The following is a 17,723-nucleotide window of genomic DNA, read 5'->3' as shown; positions in this document are numbered from 1 at the left end:
GATGTTGGAGAATCTGGCCGTCAGACCTGGGAGGCAGTGACCATGAGATGGTAGAGTTCAGGATCCTGCCACAGGGAAGAAAGGAGAGCAGCAGAATACGGACCCTGGACTTCAGAAAAGCAGACTTTGACTCCCTCAGGGAACTGATGGGCAGGATCCCATGGGAGAATAACATGATGGGGAAAGGAGTCCAGGAGAGCTGGCTGTATATTAAAGAATCCTTATTGAGGTTACAGGGACAAACCATCCCGATGTCTAGAAAGAATAGAAAATATGGCAGGCGACCAGCTTGGCTTAACAGTGAAATCCTTGCTGATCTTGAACACAAAAAAGAAGCTTACAAGAAGTGGAAGATTAGACAAATGACCAGGGAAGAGTATAAAAATATTGCTTGGGCATGCAGGAGTGAAATCAGGAAGGCCAAATCACACCTGGAGTTGCAGCTAGCAAGAGATGTTAAGAATAACAAGAAGGGTTTCTTCAGGTATGTTAGCAACAAGAAGAAACTCAAGGAAAGAGTAGGCCCCTTACTGAATGAGGGAGGCAACCTAATGACAGAGGATGTGGAAAAAGCTAATGTACTCAATGCTTTTTTTGCCTCTGTCTTCACGAACAAGGTCAGCTCCCAGACTACTGCACTAGGCAGCACAGAATGGGGAGGAGGTGACCAGCCCTCTGTGGAGAAAGAAGTGGTTCGGGACTATTTAGAAAAGCTGGACGGACACAAGTCCACAGGGCCAGATGCGCTGCATCTGAGAGTGCTAAAGGAGTTGTCGGATGTGATTGCAAAGCCATTGGCCATTACTTTTGAAAACTCATGGCGATCCAGGAAAGTCCCAGACGACTGGAAAAAGGCTAATGTAGTGCCCACCTTTAAAAAAGGGAAGGAGGATCCGGGGAACTACAGGCCAGTCAGCCTCACCTCAGTCCCTGGAAAAATCATGGAGCAGGTCCTCAAGGAATCAATTCTGAAGCACTTAGAGGAGAGGAAAGTGATCACGAACAGTCAGCATGGATTCACCAAGGGCAAGTCATGCCTGACTAATCTAATTGCCTTCTATGACGAGATAACTGGCTCTGTGGATGAGGGGAAAGCGGTGGACGTGTTGTTCCTTGACTTTAGCAAAGCTTTTGACACAGTCTCCCACAGTATTCTTGCCAGCAAATTAAAGTAGTATGGGCTGGATGAATAGACTATAAGGTGGATAGAAAGTTGGCTAGATTGTCGGGCTCAACGGGTAGTGATCAATGGCTCCATGTCTAGTTGGCAGCCGGTATCAAGTGGAGTGCCCCAAGGGTCGGTCCTCGGGCCAGTTTTGTTCAATATCTTCATAAATGATCTGCAGGATGGTGTGGATTGCACCCTCAGCAAGTTTCCAGATGACACTAAACTAGGAGGAGAGATAGATACGCTGGAGGGTAGGGACAGGATACAGAGAGCCCTAGACAAATTAGAGGATTGGGCCAAAAGAAATCAACAAGGACCAGTGCAGAGTCCTGCACTTAGGACGGAAGAATCCCATGCACCGCTACAGACTAGGGCCCGAATGGCTCGGCAGCAGTTCGGCACAAAAGGACCTAGGGGTTACAGTGGACGAGAAGCTGGATATGACTCAACAGTGTGCCGTTGTTGCCAAGAAGGCCAATGGCATTTTGGGATGTATAAGTAGGGGCATTGTCAGCAGATCGAGGGATGTGGTTGTTTCCCTCTATTGGACATTGGTGAGGCCTCATCTGGAGTACTGTGTCCAGTTTTGGGCCCCACACTACAAGAAGGATGTGGAAAAATTTGAAAACGGCCAGCAGAGGGCAACAAAAATGATTAGGGGACTGGAACACATGACTTATGAGGAGAGGCTGAGGGAACTGGGATTGTTTAGTCTGCAGAAGAGAAGAAGGAGGGGGGATTTGATAGCTGCTTTCAACTACCTGAAAGGGGGTTCCAAAGAGGACGGATCTAGACTGTTCTCAGTGGTAGCAGATGACAGAACAAGGAGTAATGGTCTCAAGTTGCAGTGGGGGAGGTTTAGGTTGGATATTAGGAAAAACTTTCACTAGGAGGGTGGTGAAACACTGTAATGCGTTACCTAGGGAGGTGGTGGAATCTCCTTCCTTAGATATTTTTAAGGTCAAGCTTGACAAAGCCCTGGCTGGGATGATTTAATTGGGGATTGGTCCTGCTTTGAGCAGGGGGTTGGACTAGATGACCTCCTGAGTTCCCTTCCAACCCTGATATTCTATGACCTGAAAATGTACAGGTGGCTTAAAGTCCAGTTCCCACTCCCCCTTAGTGTCCTTAGCTTTGTGACATCTGTGTCCTTTCTGCTCCTCTTTCTACACTGCCTTTCCCCCCGTATGTCTCTTGGCCAATCAGAGATGGGAAAGGAGTCTTTCAGGCATTCAGAGGCTGCCTAGAATCCAGTTACTTTTGCAACAATCAGAAACTTATTCAGCCCCTGATACACTGTCTGAGAACATCAGGCAAAACTAGATTTGCTTTAGTACTATACACCTTCCAAAGTATATGGTTAGTTTTCAACCAAGCGTGTATGAGGAGCTAGAGTTAAGTGCATGTTGCTGATAAAGCCTCGTTTGGCAGTCTAAACAGTCTCTTTAAGCTAGACATTTTAGAGAATAACTAGTCTAATACATAGTTATGCTAGAGGTGCAAGACTTTGGTCACAAAAAATAAACGAGAAAAACTGACTTCCTGGAGTAATTGTTTTCTGCAGTGGTTCTGAATTTATTCATGCTGGGAAAGTAACTCTTGATGCTTCTGAGGAATACCACTACATTTTCTTGTGCTTTGGAAGACAGATGGAGGCAATTTTCAGTTACAAGCTGCCAGACATATTCCTCAGGGAGCATCCAAAGCCATGTTTCTGAATGCTAATGTTTTCTTTGTGACCTTTTACGTTGGGAGACATGAGTGGGATATGCGTCCATCCCACAATGTTACGTCTCAGGATGGTGATATGTTTCTTTTATTCCATCACAAAGGTAGACTAACCTTTAAGCTTGAATATATTGATTTTAACTAGCATGAAGACAGCAGAATCTGAAATAGGGGTATGTAGGCCTAAAATTGAATATTTAGGGTCAAGATATAGCCCTACTTTCAAATAAATTTTTAGCTTCAAAATATGTAGCTGCAGTAGGCACTGGAGAGATAACAAATAGTAAGATCAATTGCTTTCAAGAGGTAAATGTCAATATTTTAATGGTAATTATATTGGGAATACTTGAAGTATCAGGGTTATGCTAATTACTTGCAAATAATTTCAACATCTTAATGGCAATAGTATAGGGAATCATACCACAATATCACTCCATCGCTTTCAAATGGTAACTGTATGTTCAAAGGAATAGCTGAAGTTTTAAGCCAGTTTGTCTCCTTTCCACTTATAAAAGAATAATCTGAAGCTTTATCTAAAGTCTGAGTTGTAGTGATTAAAGTTACAGGTTACACATACAGGGCCAGATCATGCCTCACTCTCATGTGGGTATGTGAGCAGGCAGCAAGTTGTAAGATAGTGCAAAAATCTTTCCCTCCCTCCTTTTTGAATATGCTATTGCACTGTTAGGTACAATTGCAGTCTCTGTATTCCCTCTATTTGGCCATTGGGGAGCAAAATGCCCGAGAGAAGAACATGGGGACATAATGTTGCCTCCCCATGCACTATCCATTAGAATGAAAGAATGCAGTTTCCCCTATTCTCCCTGCACTGTGGAACTCAGATAAATTGGACCTTCTTGAGCATGATCCTTGCTGGAGCACACGAGTGCAGTTCATACTTAAACTAGTGCCTATTGAGCTCAAATTGGGCCAAAGTTTGTAAACCCTCATTTCCCAAATTCCATTATAGCATCCACCTTGAACATGTACCATAACAGAATGGCCATCTTTCTTTAGGTTCTGTTTTTTCTAACAAAATGATCTGCACCTCTGTTAGAATGCTCCTTGCTATAAAACAATGGTGCTATCAACCTACCTTGGAGGAGGCCTCTGATTTGCAGAGAATAATATTTAATTCCCTATACCCCACCCTTTGTTATGCCATAATTCATATGGTCTTTGGCTTCTTTCTTGGAGCAGGAGTGTGCCATTTTACTCAGGAGTTTAGTGCTGTACTTTTGCTGCCATTGATGAACAAGTGCCTTTTTTGATGCAGAAAGGCAGCAATAAACCACTGTAGCTTGTTAAAATGGCATTGTAGTGATGGCTGAGGAGATAATACCCCACTCATTTGATCTGTCATCCTAAAATGAACCAGTGTTAGTTCAGTCATTGAACAGCAGCTTAGAATGGAAAGGTAGGGGGTGACACTGAAAGCATAAAAATGATCAAGCATTGCCAAAAATTTAATGCTGAGCCCAGTTGACCTGAGCAAAGCAGAACATTGCCTTCTTAGTAAAATCAATATCCAGGTTATTTTATGTATGGAACTTTTGCATTATTAAAACAGAGAAAATCTTTCTGGCACCAATCTCTGCAAAAGACTAAGTTTGCCCAAAAATCATGTACAAGGCCTAGGCACAACAGTCTCACTGCTGGCTCTTTGGCCAGAATGATACTGATCGCCTAGATTTAATACAATATAACATCTCACACTGATGTAAATCAGGAGTAATTCTATTTAAGTTAATACAAATACACCAGTAGAAAATGAGTTTAACTGAAAAAGAGAATGTAGAACATATATTTTAGTGTATTTTTACAGGGAATTTGTTTCTAGTTCTTTAATAATAGGAGTTCTAATTTTGAAGTTATAGCACAGTGCATGAAAATGTAACCTATGTAAGATGAGAAGGCTGAACCTGAAGTGACTGACCAGTGATAAAAGAATCCAATACTTCATTTTACACCATATCGCATCTACTATGAACAATGCACCTACAGTAGAGGTGGGCAGGGGTCACTGAAGGAACAATAACTCACCTGTTTTAAAACAATTAGTCCAGATTATCAATCTGCATCAATACTCAGACTGCAGGGTTGAAGTGCCATTCTCCAATTTAATTTTTAAAAAGTTAGAACATAAAAAAAAAATCACACTTCTTTTCATTTCTAGTGCACATCCAAACACTTCTCAGGCTTGGCTTACGCAGTTTTAGTACTGGCATAGCTATTTTGGTTAGGATTGTGATTTGTTTTTACCAATATAATTAAACATTTGAGACTCCTGGTATAGATGCAGTTATATAGGTACCTTATACTGGTACAGTGTATTTCCCTTCTTGAATGTAAAGTATTAAGCACTTTAAAACTGATATAATTGTGTCTACAGAAGGGGGTTTACTGCTTTAACTATACAGAAACCAGGAAGCACCTCACTTGAAACCCTCTCACTTACTCAACTGGCCACATTTATAGGAATGATCTTCCTAAAATAACTAGTCACAGCATTCTCCCTCTCACTTTCCCTCTTTATATCTGCAGATCTTCCCTTTTCCTTAATTAAGCTTTCCCTAGGCACACTGATCCTATATATGGTTATTATTTGACCTATACATGACTTCTCTTGTCTGTTCTTGTCATAACTTTTGAATCTACCACTTTCTCTGTTCTGTATAGAATAATATGGGTGAATATCTTTCTTGGAATAGACAACAGTAGAATCTCCCTCCTGTTCTTACACGGACTCAGGTCTCTTACTTTGGCAGATTCACTATATGACCCTTTCCCCCATGTGTCTGGTATAGAACTGACAATTGAATGGCAGTCATTGTTTTATATGAATTTTATACATTTTCTAAAATCCCTTGATGCAATGGGCAGAACAGTTTTGTGGAAGCTGCTACACCACTATGAAATCCTTCAGAAATCTGTGAATGATTTGCATGTGTCCGTGAAAATATAACATGCCAAGTGACATAACAGTGAACTGACTAAGACATCTGAAGTTACTATGGTCATCAAAAATGTCACCCATACATTTTTTACTGATAGTGGACTGAGTAATGAGAGACACAACAGAACAACCAAAGGGGATACAATGGACTTTCACTCAGAAGTTAGAGGACCTTGACTTTGCAGATGGCATCAACTTGCTATCCCATACCAAGAGAAACAAGCAAGCCAAAACAAATTTATCTCCAGATCTATGCACAATTTAGTAGGGTTGAAAATCAACCCAGAGAAAACAAACCATGAGAATCAATAAATGAGAAACACCAATAATGCTTTCTGGGACTGACATAAAAGAGGTCCACATCTCTTTTCAGCATGGTAAGTACAATGGGTGGAATGAACAAAATTATTAAAGCCAGAATAACAAAAGCCAGAGGTGCTCTAAAGCTGATCTGGAGAAAGAAATCTTGCCCTCCACACTAAACTTTTACCAACATTGTAAAGTCAGTCTTCCTATATGGTGCTGGAACCTGAACACTTCAGACCTCACTATCTAAACTCCAGACTTTCATAATCAGCCACCTTAGACAAGTACTCAATATTAAATGTACAGAAAAAAACTGTTTATGATGCATGTGTAGATCTGAGACAGTGTCTTGTACTGGTGAAGTTAAGGTGTAAGTCAGGAAGCTGTAAGAATGTGAGAGGAAAACAGAACATATAGGTGGGTGACAGGTCAGCAGCAAGACTGGAGGCAATTGTCTTGGAAGTGGATAATTGGTGTGGAATGAGAAAGGAATCGGATATTCCAATTTGTCCTATACTAAAGTTTAAAAACCAAACAAAAAAAATCCGTATTCTGCTGCTTACAACAAATAGAAGTGAAATTGATGGGATTGTTTCTGAAAAGAGGACGCAATGCAAGTAAAGGGGTCTGAATCTAGCCTATAGAAAGTATGTCCTCCTTCCCTTTTCTTTGTAAGCATCCCTTGTACGTCATTTAAAAAAACACAACACCTCAGTATCTAAAACCTGAATAAGGCAAAGTACAGGATTGCAAAACAGCAACAAGGGAGTACAATAGAATTTAAAAAAAAACAAACACTGTTTAATGTTTCCAAAGTGCTTGTTGCCTTTTTTCTGTTTACTGTTTGACCTGATGACGATACAGATGTGATTTAGCTGGTGTCAATCAAAGAAAAACTGAAATAGCTACAGGCAGGACAAAGGAATAAAATAAAATCAAGAAAGGCTTCAAAGGCAAAAAGTAGGCTTTGAGTTAAGCAGAAAGTTCACCACTGTATAAAATCTTTGCCATCAAATGACACTTCCAGTCTGTAGGCAATATTCTCCATTCTGACCAACACTGTGGAGTTTTCCTCTTCAATGCATATTCTGAGCTTGTTCCATGCATGTGACTTCTATTGGTTGCCGTTAAATCCTACATGCAGACCAAGAAATGACAATGAAAGGGGGATGTACACAAACTAATGGGAATCTGAAGTGCCCAAGGAATGCAAGATCAGGCCCTTGTTTCAAAGTCCCACCCCATCTCAATTTATGGTTTAAAGTGGGTGTTGAAATTTATACATATAATTTTTCTAGCTTCAATCTAAGTTGATTGTCTTTAGTCTAAACTAATTTACTTTCTAAATATTACATTATTTAAATGCCAAGTGTATGCCCAGAACTGTATGAAGCACAAATAAAAGCACTGTACCGGCTCCAAACATTAGTCTAAAGGAAGGCAAAGATCAGATAAGGAAGCTGTTAAGGTTCCTTCCCCACTCTGAACTCTAGGGTACAGATGTGGAGACCTGCATGAAAGACCCCCTAAGCTTATTTCTACCAACTTAGGTTGAAACTTCCCCAAGGCACAAAGTCTTTGCCCTTGGATTAGGTAAAATGCTGCCACCACCAAGTGTTTTAGACAAAGAACAGGGAAAGGACCACTTGGAGTTCCTATTTCCCCCAAATATCTCCCCAAGCCCTTACACCCCCTTTTTCTGGAGAGGCTTGAGAACAAACAAGATGAGCACAAACCCCTTGGATTTTTAGGGCCCAAAAACCCAATCAGATTCTTAAAAAATCAGAACTTTATTAGAAGAACAAAAAAAAAAAAAAGAGATAACAGAACAACTCTGTAAGATCAGAATGGAAGATAATCTTACAGGCAGTCAGATTCAGAACATAGGAATCCCTCTAGGCAAAACCTTAAGTTACAAAAAGACACAAAAACAGGAATACACATTTCCTCCAGCACAGCAAATTTAAAAGCCAAAAAACAAAGAAAACCTAACGCATTTTCTAGCTAGATTACTTACTAACTCTACAGGAGTTGGAGAGCTTGCATCCTTGATCTGTTCCCAGCAAAGGTATCACACAGACAGACAAAAACCTTTTCCCCCCCATCCAGATTTGAAAGTATCTTGTCCCCTCCTTGGTCATTTTGGGTCAGGTGCCAGCGAGGTTATCTTAGCTTCTTAACCCTTTACAGGTGAAAGGATTTTTCTTCTGGCCAGAAGGGATTTTATAGCACTGTATACAGAAAGGTGGTTACCCTTCCCTTTATATTTATGACAGAAGCACTGGGAAATTGAAAGGGTGGTTAGAATCTCTAAAAATCTAAACATGAAATTTTTAATAAATGTGAATGTCAAGGTATTTGTGTGGACATGGGTTAGTGCCTATAGGGCTCCTGAAAGTGGTAGTTTCTCAGGAGAGATTGATAGGGAAGTAACTCCAGGCATGGGGAAGTATGGAAGAAGGTAGGAAAAGGAAATGAACTGAACAGTGAGATAGCCTTCACTGGGAGAGCGAAGATCATTCAGTGGCCTAAAATAACAAACAAGAGCACAGACTTGGGAAGGGCTGAGGAGAGCCTTAAAGGAAAGAATATGAATCTTAAACTTGATCTGGTATGTAGATGAGGCATTTGAATACGGGACGATATTTTACATGGTCAAACTTTGTGTCAAATTGACCCTTTGTGATATTCTGGTGGGTTTCTTTAAAGTTGTTTGTATCTGTGGGTTTCTGGCCTAGCTATTTTAGTTCCCTCCTTTCCCTCTATTTCTGAGGAAATGAGGAAAAAGATATGGAGATGATTAATAACTGGAATTGAGCTTTAAAGTTTAGAAAGAATTGTATAGGCTTTATCTTGGAAGCCTAAGGCCAATTGCACCCTTTGTAAAACTCATAGGAGGGGGCACAATTTAGGAAATCTTCATGAAGGCCCCCTCTCACAGAGTCATTATCTGATCAGTGATTGGGAGGCAGTGTTTGCCTCCCATTTTAGAGGCCAAGGAACTCTTCCATAAACATCCTGCATCCCGGGAATCAGCAGGAGGCCATGGCTATCTGTGTGTGTGTGGGGGGGGGGGGGAGGGAGCAGTGCCTTTTTTAAAAAAATTGCTTTGAGACTCTGGCAGTCTCCAGAGACTTCCGTTGGTCACAGCTTCTGTGGGGTTCCTCCTAGAACACTCAACTTTATTGCTCTCATGAGTTTTTCGCTCAGTTTGGTTAAATGTAGCATGCTAGATTATGGCTGTTGTGAAGTTTCTGGGGAAGAGGTAGTCTGAGAAACAATTTGTGCCTAGCCTATTGAGGACTCTGTAAATCAGTACTAGGACCTTAAACTGGATGTACTAGTGCTTGAGGAACCAGTGCAGTCTGTAGCTTTAGTGTGCTGTGTTCTTTCCCACTAACGAGGTGGACTGCAGGCTTGTATACCAGTTGAAGCTTTCTTGTGAATCTCTTGCTTAGGCTGAGCTAGGGAGATCTGTAATCCATCTCAGAGGTGATGAACCCATGAGCTATTGTGTCTAGGTCAACAACTGAAAGGACTGAACAAAGAACTATATTTACTAAGGGACTTAAGTGCCTAATTGCTACTTTAGCCAGACGTGACCAGATTGAGAATTTAGGGGGCTGGCTGGCTGTGTATCACTTTTTTACATGCCTAATTCTCCCCAAGGAGGGAATCTGGGTGCCTAACTCAGGACTAAGAATTCCAGGCTAAAAGTTCGGCACTGCAATGCTCAGCACTGGAATGCTGAAGTCCTTTTGGGGATCTAGCCCAAAGCCTTTTAGCTAGTGAGAAATTAAAATGACAGAGGCTCAACACCACAGTTGTACTTGATTAGTTCCATTTATTAAGATTAAATCCAAAATGTTTGACAGGTGTGGCTAAGGCTTAGAGTGAGGTCTGACTGGCAAAACAGAATGTAGCTTTACTGGAGTTCATGAAGGGAACTTTCAGCAGCCATTAGGCCTGTGGAGGCCAGGAACAGGTGTAATGCCTCTAAAGGCTCTGCCAGGAGCAGTTATGCTGGAAGCCCCAGGACACTTGTGAAACACATTATCTGCAGTTCCTCAGCTCAGCCCATGCTTACCAGAAAGCTGGGAAAGCCATGGAAAAACCCTGATACACCGTCACTATGGCTATGGGCAGCACAGGCTGGCTTCCCTTTGTTAAGCTCCCAAACTGAAAGTAGCCAAATCATGGCTGCCTCTTGCGTAGCAGTTCCATAGGGAAAGGGGTCCCTGTGCCATCTTTTCCCCTAGTTGATCTATACTCATCTACTATGCGATTAAATCATCATGGTAGCTGATGGTTGCCTAGAGTATCCCTATTTGCTCCATTCAAATCAAATCTTCCCATTATGAATTGTTGCTTTTGTAAACAATGGGACTCTGTGTATTAAAAAGCTGTAGTTTTTCTGGAAAAATAATCAAACTTCATTCACAAAATACAGCTCTATTTCATGCCTGCAGAGAGACTGCAGACAATGGTGTCAGGACCATACTGAGGAGAAAACTTCTCATCTCTTTAGATAATTGGCTGTTTTAATAGAACTTACTCTTTCTTCCTTGTAACCAAACATGCTAACTGCACAGTGAAATTTCCAGGTAAAGTTAAACCCCATAAACAAATACACGTCAGCTACAGGTAAGAAATCCATATACTCAGAAGAAATGTAGCAGTGGTTAAATAAAAATCGGGATGGAAGGAAGGAAGTGATCACCCTTAATTTCTTATTGCAGCGGATCAGGTATGAGGCATGATATCGTAAAACACAGTAGTCTTAAACCTTTTTTCTTTACCTTTTTATTTTACATGGAATTTAGCTTCTCTAAAGCCAAACACACTTGTATCTTTTCTATAGCAGAATTTATATATTTTAGTCAAATTTGGTAGGCAACTAAAGCTATATCTAAATAAAAGTGGCCTGGCAGTGCAGAGCACTCACAGATCCCTTTGACTTCATGGGAATCAAGACTGTTCACCGAAAATCAGACCCTAGTTTAGGCATCTAAATATGGATTTTTGCTAACTATAAGCATCAAGTTTGAAAACTTGGTCTCAGAACTTCTTTCTCTCACTGATGTAAAAATAGAGTGAATCCATTCAAATCAGTGGAATATGGTGGTGAGAGCATAATCAGGATTGACACTGATCTATGTACAAATAGTATCCAAAAATGAACCATATTCATTTGAGGGCTTAGCAGAAGCTTCTATATTCACTTGGAGTTAGGGTAGGATAGCTACTGTCTGTTTATGGATTTTTCGCTGGTGCTCATTACTGTAATATCGAAGCACACCATGTAACAGTGGATTTATTCTCATTATCTACATGTTACTCATGGGGAACTGAGGCTCTGAGATTACACAAAGTCTGTAGCAAAACCCTAAATTCCAGGTCTAGTACATTTTCAGCCATATCATCCTTCCTCGCCCCCTTAACGTGCTGGAAAGGGTGACAAGTTATTGCCCTGAAGAGGGTATTGCCAAGGTTTCTCTTTGACTTAATTGCTATATGTCAAACATGTTGGTGGAGTGACCAGGTGATGCACAGTGGAATCAGTTATAAGAGATGTCTGAGCAATAAACACCCTGAGAAATTAATGGGACTATTTGTGGATTGAGGTGTTTCTCAACTGAATGAGTGACAAAATTTGAATAATTCAAATTACAGTTTTTTGTATTGACGAGTTTGCGTGCCATGTGGGGGAAGAGTACTTATAACTACATTTCAGTGGACTGTAATAGTTGATGCCAATGTCTCCACCAATGCATTGAAAGGCATGTCTGTCCTCTGTGGTTTGGCAGATGAATGACACCTGAATGATGACATGGCACAAAGCCTGCTTGTGATATGCCTTCAGCTTTCTTGAGAGGTATTATAAAAGGTGTGACTAACCCGCTATCAGTTCAGGGCAGAAATCTACTAACCCACTTTAACTGTCCAGTTGCTTCTAGCTAAGTGACACTGTCTAGATGTAAACCAAACTTCTCGGGGCTAAGCTCACGCTTTAAAGAGCTTCTTGCACCAAGAATTCAAATAAAATACACTAAAAAGACTACTTCCTGGGGTGGAGTCTTTCCATGCAAAGTATCAAAGAGGCCAAGAGAGATGGAAGCATGAAAAGACTAAAAAAAACCTAGTGTATCCATATGCTAATGCAGGATTGTCCCTCAATGCATACTTACTAGTGTTTGCTACAATCTGCTTTTTAAATGCAGATAGAGATTACGTTCTGTTTTTCCAGGATATTCATCCTGTTTATTCTTTTTTCTTAATTTTATCCACTGTGCTTAATTATGCCCTCTTATCCAGCTTAATGGTGCATTTCCTTGCAGAAGCAAGGTTCCTGCAGTCTTTTTTCACAAGGAGCATCTGACCCTTTTCAAAAAACTCCCAAAGACAGAGTAAGTTTTATAACCCTCTCCTTCTCTGTACTCTTGAAGGGAAAAATAGTTCCCATCTGAGCCTAACCTCTTTCCCTCATGGCTACTTCTTAAACAGACCCTGCAATGAGGGGGGGATACCATTTTCACCTCCCTGTCCAAGGTTAATGTGTTAATCCCCTCTTAGCCAGATATAGATTTGGGTCTATATACCCCATTACAAACAAACATGCTATATACCGTAAGACTGCAAACTACTCTGACGAATTTTACATATGGGTGAAGTAACATACAATATAGACTATTTGATTATAACTTTGTAATAGACACAACAGGGATTATTTTATTACTCTAGTAAAGAAATAATGTGGAATCTCACTGTGCACTGAATAGTGTAGGGTAGATTTAAGTCTCTCACACAAACCTATCAGTGGAGACCTAGGTATAACAGTATGAAGTAAACTTTGTCAAAAGAAAACATATGAAAACCCTATCAAAAACCAGATCTGCATATGCAGGTATACAAAAAAAAGAGCCAGTGTAGCCCTTATCACAGTGGCGTCCCATCAGGGTAATCTGCTGGCGGGCCGCCAGACCGCTTGTTTACATTTGTATGTCCACCTGCAGCTCCCAGTGGCCGCTGTTCCCGGTCAATGGGAGTTGCACAGTGAACCGTGGCCACTTGGAGCTGCAGGCGGCTGTGCAAATGTAAACAAGTGGTCTGGCAGCCTGCCAGCAGATTACCCTGATGGGACGCAGGTTGCCCACCACTGCCTTATTGTGTGCAGAGAGACCTCTTGTCAAGGTTCCTTCCTCACTCTGAACTCTAGGGTACAGATGTGGGGACCTGCATGAAAAACCCCCTAAGCTTATTTTTACCAGCTTAGGTTAAAACTTCACCAAGGTACAAACGATTTTACTTTTTTTCCCTGGACTTTTTTGCTGCCACCACCAAGCGTCTAACAAATATAACAGGGAAAGAGCCCACTTGGAAACGTCTTTCCCCTCAAAATCCCCCCCAAACCCTACACCCCCTTTCCTGGGGAAGACTTGATAAAAATCCTCACCAATTTGCATAGGTGAACACAGACCCAAACCCTTGGATCTTAAGAACAATGAAAAAGCAATCAGGTTCTTAAAAGAAGAATTTTAATTGAAGAAAAAGTAAAAGAATCATCTCTGTAAAATCGGGATGGAAAATACCTTACAGGGTAATCAGATTCAAAACAGAGAATCCCTCTAGGCAAAACCTTAAGTTACAAAAAGACACAAAAACAGGAATATACATTCCATTCAGTACAACTTATTTTATCAGCCATTTAAACAAAACAGAATCTAATGCATATCTAACGAGATTGCTTACTGACTTTTTACAGGAGTTCTGACCTGCATTCCTGCTCTGGTCCCAGCAAAAACACACAGAGAACCCTTTGTTCCCCCCCGCCCCAGCTTTGAAAGTATCTGGTCTCCTCATTGGTCATGTGCCAGCGAGGTTGTCTTAGCTTCTTAACCCTTTACAGGTGAAAGGGTTTTTCCTCTGGCCAGGAGGGATTTAAAGGTGTTTACCCTTCCCTTTATATTTATGACACCTCCGGAGTACTCTTCCAAATTATTGCCTTTCTTCTCCTAGGGATCAGAATAGACCCCTTAGGATCTCTAGCTCCATTATACTGATTAAATGCAAAATCGTGTAGGAGAGAGAAACTACCACCTTATAAAACCAATGTACTCAGGCTCACTAGCTCATGGGAGTAGAATTTTCAAAAACACTCACTCTTGGCCTAGCACTTCTCCCCTTCAGCAATGGTAGAACTCTCACTGAAGTTGGAGGTAGGTAACCTCTGAGTGCTTTTGAAAATCCCACCCTGGAAATATCCTTTATGTAATTCTTAAATTTATCTCCATAGTCTATCATTTGACTGGTTACCTAGATGTATTTCCTCCAACTTGAAAGATCAGATGCAATGTAGTCATCCCATCAGAAGGTGAGCCTCAAGTAAATCAAAGCATCACAATCCAAGTTTTAGCATTTTTCTTTAAACTGTTGATATAGTGTTTCAAATATTTACTTACGATGCTAATATATAGTCTAAACCACATCGTTACATAACTTTCATCTGAGGTCTGAGCATAGGGCTGGGAGCATGGATTCCTGAGTTTTAATCCTGGTTTAAATACTGTAATTCATACATTAACCTGACCCAAAATCCTGGGTCCAACTTCAACATTCCCTAAACTTTAAAGTTTGGATTGAGATCTGAACTTTGTTGATCAGGCCTATCTCTAGGAGTCAGATATCATTCCTCACTAATTGTAAATAGGGACATAATTGAAATACTCCTAAACACCACCATGGGCAAAATACCTCAAATAAAAGAGTACAGGTCCTCAACATTGGCATAATGAATAACACACAGGTGTAATTCATGAACAAGTGTGATATACAAAAGAGAGAGACTCTTTAAAGCTGGTTATAATATGTTGCATATTGGCACAAATTTATTCTAATTTGTACACCTTATGGCTTGTCAGCTTGCATAGGCTCATTGACGCTGAACTGAACCAAGACTGTATATGATCTATTATAATTCAGGACACTACGGGCAAGAGCATATATGATGAAGTGTTGTCACATCTGGCACACAGTGATAAATATGAAATTAAAGAAATTTACTAATTTTACAGACAGTCTTGTATTATGCTTGCTTGGCTTATATTACTGTACTCCCATACAACAAGTGGCAGCACAATTAATCATGAGCATCACAGGGTGGTAATTTGTTATGACAGAACTCCATGTGTGCTCGTTAAAGGCAGCTTCCCTTTGATCACTTCAATATTACTTTCGTCCCTTTGTAGTTCTTGTCAAGAAATGAAGGATTGCACAATGGTATGGAATGCTGCAGTGAATTCTTGAGTAAGCAGTCACTGTTAGTATAGGAGATCTTATGGCGCACATAAGCCTTCATGACCTCCTCTATTACACAGTTTATGTCTGATGGATGGTGAAGAAATTGTATGTTCTGTAAAGTGAGGATTATTAAAGGACAGTTGTGAAGTATAATTAAATTCAAAATGTTTATCACTTTAGTATCTGCAATATCTGAGTAATATAGATTCAACCATAAAATTTGACAGTAAGTGTCAAACACAGGAAATTACTCATTATTGAAACAGTGTAAAAATGGCTACAACTTATTTTTCCTTTACTTTTTTCCACTTACATTCAATAGAAGCTTTCACTGAAGGATCTCAAACAGAGATTAGTTAACATTAATACACTGTAACTCTAGGACGTAAGCAAGTATTTTCCTACCTATTTTAGAGGTAGAAAAGGTATAAAGAAATACAGAAAGGTTAAATAATTTACTCAGTGTTCCCCAGCAAATTTATGACAAAGTAGGGACCAGAACACAATTCTGAGTTCCGTTCCATACTCTAAGCATTGTAAGCCCTTTAAAAACTGCCATGTACCAATATTTATGCTAATGCCTCACTTTAACTATAGAATATTGATATTACCATGAATATCAGTAACATGGTAAAAGGAAAGTTTTAAAGAACACAACTGTCATGATGGACACACTTAAAAATCAGTACTACTTTGAAAGAGTTTACTATTTCCAACATTCTTCCTTCTCTCTCTAATGGAGAATGCAGCTAGAAATGGAGGAAACTTAAAAAATAGCACATTTTTTAAAGGCACCTTTTGCTATCTGTCAGCTTGTATGTGATAAATTAGAGCCATGTGATTGCATTCCTCCTGCACCTTTGATTGTTTCACTTGCTTTTTGCCTGCCAATCCATCACCCCATGATTAGTTTTAACATTCAAAATCTCTGATGGAGCAACTTCAAACATATATTTTAATCCATGTAAATTGTGGCTATCAATAAAACACTTTTCCACCAATTGTGAAATCCCATCTCCTCAAAAAAAAAAATACACTGGTCTGAGGAAAGTAATGTGCTGTGACATTTGTGGTATGTCATGCAATTCTAGATTTGTGTGCAAGATCGTGCCTTGCATACATAGTGTGTGGAGGATACATTTTGAAGAAAAAATGCCATCCTTTGGGTGTTTAAGGGCCGGACAAAAATCATCGGATAGGTAAAGTCAGACAGGAAGTCCTATTCAGGGCCTGTGTTGCACACTTAGGAGGTGTGCAAATGTCAGAGGCCCAGAACGGGAGATATCCAGCCCATTTCTAATATCGGGTTTAATAATAAATAATAATAATAATTAATAATGAAAAAGTCATGTTCCTTCAGGGCTACCCATGCAAGATTTATCTTACTGGATATTGGGACACACAGCTTGCTTGTCTAGGCCTGGAAGATGGTGGGATATTCAACTTTTCAAGGTACAACATGTTGATGTAGAAAAAAGAATTTTAGAGTTTAATACATTAGTTATAATGTTCCTCTACCTCCTAGTCCGGTAGGAATTTGGACTCTCAGTAAATAAGAGATCTTAGCCTGGTCAATACTAAGTTAGAGTGGCTGACATACTTATGTGAGTCAGTGGTGTGAAAAATTCCCAATTTTTGAAAACATTTTTTTTAAATATCCGCAAATTCTCTTAAAAACCAAGAGATTTCCTGAATTTTTTTTTTTTTTAAAAGTCTGCATGTATGTTTCAGGTACCTAACCTTCTTATGGAAAATGAGTTTTAGATAATCACTTTTAAATTTTAGTCTCCATATTTCAGATAAATTACATTTGCTTTAAGGTATTCCATAATATTTGAGACAGTCTCCGAGTTCAAAATATTCTGCTGACAACTTTGCCTAGCAACACCAGTAGATAAATGTATTCCAGAATGTAAATAGCAGTGACTGAATAAATGTATGTAAATCTGTTACCCTTCCATTTCTCCTACCAATAACTTAAGCAAAATAAAAGCAAGGTGAGAAATAGAGGGCTAGATTCACAAAGGAACTTAGGCATGGCAATACTGAGTGTCACTACACATTTCTTTTAGAGTCCTAGAAAATCACTGGGTTAGTCACATATGTTCCCAGTACACTGAATTGTGGGGGGGAGGGAGTGGCACCTCAGAATGGTATTCAGAAAACCCAGTATGTTAAGGTAGCTCCCTGCCTAAGTTAACTAGTGGGATATGCCAAGGTAATAAGTATAACCTAAGCCCCACTTCTCACAGGGAATTCAGCACTTAA

At 40.0% G+C, this 17,723-nt stretch overlaps 1 long non-coding RNA gene across 4 annotated transcripts in view; it reads right to left on the bottom strand.

Moving 5' to 3' along the window:
- The window catches only part of LOC125635617 (uncharacterized), a 191,863-nt gene that overhangs the window by 40,625 nt on the left and 133,515 nt on the right, over positions 1 to 17,723 (bottom strand). Inside the window, exon 5 of one of the 4 annotated variants that reach the window (XR_012668120.1) lies at positions 6,959 to 7,292. The exons of the other annotated variants lie outside the window; for them this stretch is intronic. This is a non-coding gene — a long non-coding RNA (uncharacterized LOC125635617). Of the gene's footprint in view, positions 1 to 6,958; positions 7,293 to 17,723 lie in introns of those variants that run through there. 4 annotated transcript variants of the gene reach the window in all.

The sequence above is a fragment of the Caretta caretta genome, chromosome 4, assembly GCF_965140235.1.
Source record: "Caretta caretta isolate rCarCar2 chromosome 4, rCarCar1.hap1, whole genome shotgun sequence".
NCBI lineage: Eukaryota > Metazoa > Chordata > Testudines > Cheloniidae > Caretta > Caretta caretta.
Note: the sequence above shows the minus strand (reverse complement) of the source record. Positions and strands in the feature narration are given on the sequence as shown.